Raw genomic sequence first — 7,308 nt, 5'->3', positions numbered from 1 at the left:
CCCAGTGGCCCATTGCTAAGCTGGCCCTTCCCTGTGCCACCATCCTGGGCTGAATAACTCTCTCATCCTTAGCAGCACCCACCTTCACATTCCTAAACGTCTCCGGTCAAGGACTGTCTCTGCTCAGTATCAGCAATTCCCAGAGGCCACAGGCGGTCTTCCGCTGCTCTACTGAGGTGCTGCTCCAGGGTTGGGAAGCATCTGGGAGGGACTAGAAGCACTTGATAGCCCTCCACAGTGGTTCTCAAGTTCCAGTGTGCATCGGCATCACCTGGAGAGCCTGCTAAAACAGACTGCTTGGGGAGGCGGAGGCAATGGGTGATGTTGGTCAAAGAGTACAGTTTCAGTTAGACAGGATGACTAATTTCTGGATGTCTGTGGCACAGCACGGTGACTACAGTTAATAATCTTAATAATCATGTATCGTATACTTGAAAGTTGCTAAGAGTAGATTTTAAGTGTTCTTTTCACATACAAAAGATAACTATGCGAGATGATGAACATATTAAATAACTTGATTGTGGTCATTTCACAATGTATATATACATGTTGTGTATCATAAATGTATACAATCATGCTTTTTAAAAAAACATTGTTGAGCTCCACCCCCAGAGTTCCTGATTCAGTAAGTCTGAGCTGCGGCCTGATAATCTGCATTTCTAACAAGTTCCCAAGTGATACTGATGCCCGTTGAGGACTCACACTTTGAGAACCATGGCTATGTAGCCTTGCTACACAAGCTGCAGTCTGCAGACCAGCATCCCTGGCATCGTCTGGGAGCTGGTTAGAAATGCAGAATCAGAAGCTCCCGTTTAGCAAGGTCCCCAGGTGATTTGCATGCACATTCCATTCCGAGAGGCCTTCCCTAAAGTAGTGTTTCTCAAAGTGTGGTCTAGGCCGCCTGCATCACAATCATCAAGGAGCTTGTTAATAATGAAGATGCAGCCGGGCACGGTAGCTCACGCCTGTAATCCCAGCACTTTGGGAGGCCAAGGCAGGTGGATCACTTGACGTCAGGAGTTTGAGACCAGCCTGGCCAACATGGTGAAACCCCGTCTCTACTAAAAATACAAAAATTACCCGGGCGTGGTGGCAGGCACCTATAATCCCAGCTACTTGGGAGGCTGAGGCAGGAAAATTGCTTGAACCCAGGAGGTGGAGGTTGCAGTGAGCTGAGATCATGCCACTGTAGTCCAGCCTGGGTGACAGAGTGAGACTCTGTCTCAAAAAAATATTTTGAGATAAAAATAAAAATAATGAAGATGCCCAGCCCCACCCCAGGTCCCCTGACTCAGAACTTCTGCGGACAGATGTCAAGAAAGTGCATTTTAACAGCCCTCCAATAATCCTTACGACTACCACCATCAGCACTGTGTCCATTTTGGCTGCTTATTAGAATCTCCTGCAGTGCTTGTCCAGGCTGTACCCCAGAACAATTAAATCAGGCTCATTTTGGGGACACCCAGGCAATGACATTTTTTAGAAGTCCCTCAGTTCGTTCCAATGTGCATTTGAAGTCGAGAACTTCTGGTCAGCAGCACCATCCTCTTGACAGCAAGTGTTTGAACATTTACCCCAGGTGACTTTACATCAGAGCTTCTCAAATTTGGCTGCAAATCAGATTCCCCTGGGAAGCATTTTACTTTTTATTTTTTAAGAGGAAATTCAGTTATCTTGGGTGTATACCTAGGAATGAAATTGCTGGGTCATATAAAAACTCCACATTTAACATTTTTGGAAATGCCAAGCTGTTTTCCAAAGCATCTGCACCATTTTACATCCCCATCAACAGTGTATGAGTGTTCTGAGTTCTCCACGTCCTCACCGACACTTCTTTTCTTTTCTTTTTTCTAATATATCCATTGTGGGGGCACAAAATATACTACAAAATGTGGCACTTTGACATACAAATTAAGAAGCTGGCTTAATGTCTCTCTGACCTTCCCCCACCTCTCCTGTCTTTCCCAAAGCACAGGATGAGGCTATTCTCTGAAATTTCCTTAACTACCTAGAAACTGGGCCTGCTAAAGAGAAACACAATTGCCTTTAATCCTTTCACTAAAATTACATTAACCGGAGAAGATTAAAATTCATGTCACAGAGGAAGAGACTGATAATTAAACACCACACCTACAGTCCAGACCAACTTTGCTCCAAACTATTGTTTGTTCCCCAGAACCTTCAATTTACAAAGAGAATCCTTCCCAAGCTAATTTCTGTCTCCAAGGTCCAGTCATCTCTCCTAAATCATTTACCCCTACACCCCCTGTCTCCTCTTACCTTATGTAAAAGGGTATGAAAGCATCTGGACCTCAGTGGGTTTTTGGGTAATTATTCTCCTGCGATTCCCCCATGCTTAGGCACATCAAGCAAATTTGTATGCCTATTTTCCTTTTAATCCATCTACTGTCAATTCACTTCAACAGCCTTAGACTCAAATCTTCAGAGGGGAAGTTTGAAATTCTCCCACACCATCCTATTAGGTGTGAAGTGTATCTCTCAGCTTTGATTTGCATTTCCTTAATGATATTTAATATCTTTTTCTGTACTTATGGGCCACTTGTAAATCTTCCTTGGGAAAATATCCATTCAAATATTTTGCCTATTTTTAATTGGGTTGTCTTTTTATTTTTGAGCTGTAAGAGCCTGGAGGGCTATTAAAGTCATTCATACTTGGGCTTCAAAACAGTTCAATTAAATCAGAACACTGGAGTGGGCCTGGGATCAGTACTTTTTTAAATTCCCCTGATCTGTAGTCAGGGTTGGAAATCACTGGTTTATGCCATCTGGCCACGCAGGAACAGAGATGCCACGTAAGAGCCCACATCATTTATGAGCTCACCCGATCACCATCAGGCCTGTCTGGGCCTGTTCCTCATCATACATTAAGTGCCTTTTTTGTGCCAACCACAGTGTTAAAGTGAGGAGAGGTGGAAGTCAAGAGCAAATGGAGATAAATAAGATGCAGCTACTGTGTATAAGAGCCTTCAGCCTCATAGAGAAGATGGGCCCCGCACAAATCATTACAACACAAAGTGCTCCAATGGATACATGTGCAGAGTGTCAAAGGGCTTCAAGAAAGAGAAAAGCAACTCATTCCTTCCTGAGTGCATCAGTATCACTGAAGATGGGTTGATGGTCACCCAGGCCTCTGCTCTAAGGACAGTTCCCTAGCAGCAGACAGAGTTAGCACCCGTGGGAGCTTGTTAGAAATGTAGAGTCCCAGGCCCCACCCCAGACTTACTGAATCAGAATCAAGTTTAACTAGGTCCCCAGGTGATTCATGTGTACATTAAAGTTTGAAATACACTGACCTCAAGTGATGTCAATTAAGAAGCATCCAGAATGTCTGCCCACCTAAAACAAAATAAAAGCTACTGCAATGAGCTCATTAAATTGTTCCGTAAGGTAACTGACTTCCTCTCTGTATCCCACATATTAAATAACTCTTAGTCATATATATCTTAGCAGGAATTTACCAGAATGGTTTCACCTATGCCATTCTCTTTCTGAAGCTTCTCTGCCAGCCAAGTTACTAAGGAACAGGAGTTGGAACCAGATTGAGGCAATATCGGCACTTGGGACACAAGCACAGTTGCAATTGAAGTATAGCAGCAACAGAGAAAGCAGAAAACAGCTCAGTGATTTCCTTCAAAGCCAGTCCTTACTTTACAATTTTATAGCCGATTTGTAGAGGCAAGTGTCTTGCCCAGCATCACACAATAAATTACTGGCCTGCAATAGCTGATTTAAAATTTGGGAGAAATGACCCATTTGACTCTATTCAACACATTAGATCATACCTGATCTTGATCCTTCAACAGGCTAAGTCACAACCTATCCCCTGACTGTGGGGCTTTCCAAGGTTGAATGATCCATGCCCCAGTCTCATATTGGGTTACATCTAATTCCCAAGTATCTTCCTACATAAAAGGTCCCACGTCTTCCCAGAGGTGATTCAGCCCAGTGTTTTGTGAGCTTTGCTGCTGGAGAAATCTTTTCATTTAACTTAAATGCCATATGCCACAATGGGAGATGAGAATTCTTAGGGGCAACTGATTTCCTTGTGCCAGATTTCCATGCTGAAATGCCAAATGAGATCCTCCTGCTCTCAGCCCCTCAGTCTCACAGACCAAGACCCCAAATGAGACCCCAGGTGTAATGCTCACTGAGGGGTGAAGAGATGTGTAAATATACAGTATGGCTGGTTCTATTAAAGCCTTAATTCAAAATCCCTTTGGACCACTGCCAAAAGCCCTTCCGAGCTCCAAATCCTAAGACTTAAGCCTAACTCTTTTCTTCTCTTCCCCCTCACTGACTGGGCATTAACAAAGAGCCAGGAACTTCAGAATTTGTCCATTCAAGTATCAAGTGCCTACTCGCTTCAGCCTCTGCAGTGCCCAGGCCAGGCCCCCTCCTTATCTCCCTACACAGCCTTCAGCTGTGGTCCCAGGAGCACTCCAGGAGGTACAAACACAGCTGCAGCTTCCCTCCTTCAACACTCAGAATCTTATACACGGGCTCTCCTTACTCGTTTTTAACCACTTTATTGAGATAGCATTAACATACCATACAATTTGCCCATTTAAGAGTACAAGTCAGCAGTAGTTAGTATGTTCACAGAGTTGTACAACCATCAGTACAATCCATTTCAGAACATTTTTATCACACCAAAAAGAAACCCTGTACCATTTAGCAGTCACTCCCTTATGTCCCTCACCCAGCCCTAGCCCCAGTCCCTCAACCAAAGGAAACCACTAATTGACTTCTGTCTCTATAGATTTGCCTATTCTGGACATTTCTGTTGTTGGGGCTCAGAAAACAATATCCAAAAATGAAGGCCTCAGATGCAAAAGTTTTTCACTGACCTTATCCTGCCCTCCTGTCTCTGGCCTCTCATTCTCTCCCCTAGGCTAGCCATAAAAACTAGACTCCCTCTTCCCCAAGGAGGGTCATAGAAACCAGAACCCCTTTCCCCAAAGCCAGCCATAAAACCTGAAGATATCATATTACTCTAACTTTCTTCCTGCCTGTCTGTGTAAAAACTGCTCATAAAGAATTATCTCAGCTGGGCGCCGTGGCTCATGCCTGTAATCCCAGCACTTTGGGAGGCCGAGGTGGGTGGATCACGAGGTCAGGAGATAGAGACCATCATGGCTAACGTGGTGAAACCCCATTTCTACTAAAAATACAAAAAATTAACCAGGCGTGGTGGTGGGTGCCTGTAGTCCCAGCTACTCGGGAGGCTGAGGCAGGAGAATGGTGTGAACCCAGGAGGCGGAGCTTGCAGTGAGCCGAGATGGCGCCACTGCACTGCAGCCTGGTCAACAGGAGTGAGACTCTGTCTCAAAAAAAAAAAAAAAAAAAAAAAAGAATTATCTCACCTACCTAAATGCATGATGGTGGACATTTAGGTTGATTCCATTTATTTGCTATTGTGAATACTGCTGCAATGAACATACATGTAGAATTATATTTTCAAGGTTCATCCACATCAGAATGTAATTCCAATGTTACTCCATTGTATTGATAGGCCATATTTTGCTTAACCTTTCTTCAGTTGATGGACATTTGGGTTGTTTCCACCGTTTGGCTATTATGAATAATGCTACTATGAACATTCATGTACAAGTTTTTGTGTAGACATATATCTTCAATTACTTCGGGTATTTACTTAGGAGTAGAATTGTTGGGTCATATGATAACTATTTAACTTTTAAAGGAACTGCCAAAGTGTTATCCAAAAGGACTGCATCAATTTACATTCCCACCAGCAGCGTATGCGCATTCCAACTTCTTCACATCCTTGTCCACACTTGTTATTATCTGTACATCTTATTATGCTCATCCTAGTGAGTACAAAGTGGTTTTAACTTGCATTTTCCTGATAACTAATAATTTTGTGTGTATTTACATGGGCTTATTGGCCATTTGTATATTTTCTTTGGAGAAATGTGTATTCATGTCCTTTGCTCATTTATAATTGGATTAGTTGGGGGGTTTTTTGAGTTGTTCTTTATTTGGGATATAAGCCTTTTATCAAATATATGATTTGCAAATATTTTCTCCCATTCTCTAGGTTGTCTTTTCACTTTCTTGATATGTCTTTGATGCACAAAAATTTTAATTTTGATAAAGTATAATTTATCTATTTTTCTTTCATTACTCATGCTTTTGTTGTTATATCTAAGCATCCATTGCTAAATCCAAGGTCATTAACAGTCATTCCTATGTTTTTTTCTAAGAATTTTATAGTTTTACTGCTTATATTTAGGTCATTGATCCATTTTTAATTAATTTTTGTATAGTATCAGATAAGATCCAACTTTATTCATCTGCATGTAAATATTCAGTTGTCCCAGCACCATTGTTGAAGAGATTATTATTTCCCACACTGAATGGTCTTAGCACCCTTGTTGCACACCAACTGACCAGAAATGTATGTTTATTTCTGAAGTCTATATTCCACTGATCTATATGTCTATACTTCTGACAGTACCACACTATTTTGATCGGTATGGCTTTGTAGTAAGTTTTAAAATCAGTAAGTGTTAGTCCTTCAATTTTATTCTTCCTTTTCAAGATTGTTTTGGCTACTCAGGACCCCTTGTAATTCCATATAAATGTTAGAATCCGCTTGTCAATTTTCACAAAGAAGCCAGCTGAGGTTTTGATAGAAATTGCATTGAATCTATAGAAGAGTTAGGGGATTATTGCCATCTTAACAATGTCAATACATTTTTCAGTTCCAGAATTTCTGCTTGGTTCCTATGATGATTTCTATCTCTTCCTTGATATTTTCTATTTGTTCACACATCATTCTTTTGGTTTGCTTTAGCTCTTTGTGCATATTTAAGACTTTTGATTTATAGTCTTTGTCTAGTAAGTTCAACGTCTGTGCTTCCTCAGCAACAGTTTGTGTTAATTTCTTCTGTAAATGAACCATACTTCTTTGTTTCTTTACATGCTTCATACCTTTTTGTTTAAAACAGGATCTTTAACTCTGGAAATCAGATTCTTCCCCCTACTCAGGATTTATTTTCATTGCTTGCTATGGGTTGTATCTATTCATTTGCTTAGTGACTTTTCTAAACTATCTTTGTAAAGCCTATATTCTTTGTCATATGTGATCTCTGAGGTCTCTGTTCCTTCAGCTTGTAATCAGCTAGTGTCTTGAGATTCCCTTGAACACCAGAAGCCAAAAATAGAAAAGAAAAGCGGTGGAAAAAACTCTCCTAGTCGTTGCAATGAGGCTCTGCGTTGGGATCCTCCTTCAATGCTTAGCCATGTCATTTACAATGCTGCCTT

The sequence above is a fragment of the Gorilla gorilla genome, chromosome 17 (assembly GCF_029281585.2).
Source record: "Gorilla gorilla gorilla isolate KB3781 chromosome 17, NHGRI_mGorGor1-v2.1_pri, whole genome shotgun sequence".
Classification (NCBI taxonomy): Eukaryota; Metazoa; Chordata; class Mammalia; order Primates; family Hominidae; genus Gorilla; species Gorilla gorilla.
This window is presented reverse-complemented; position numbering follows the sequence as displayed.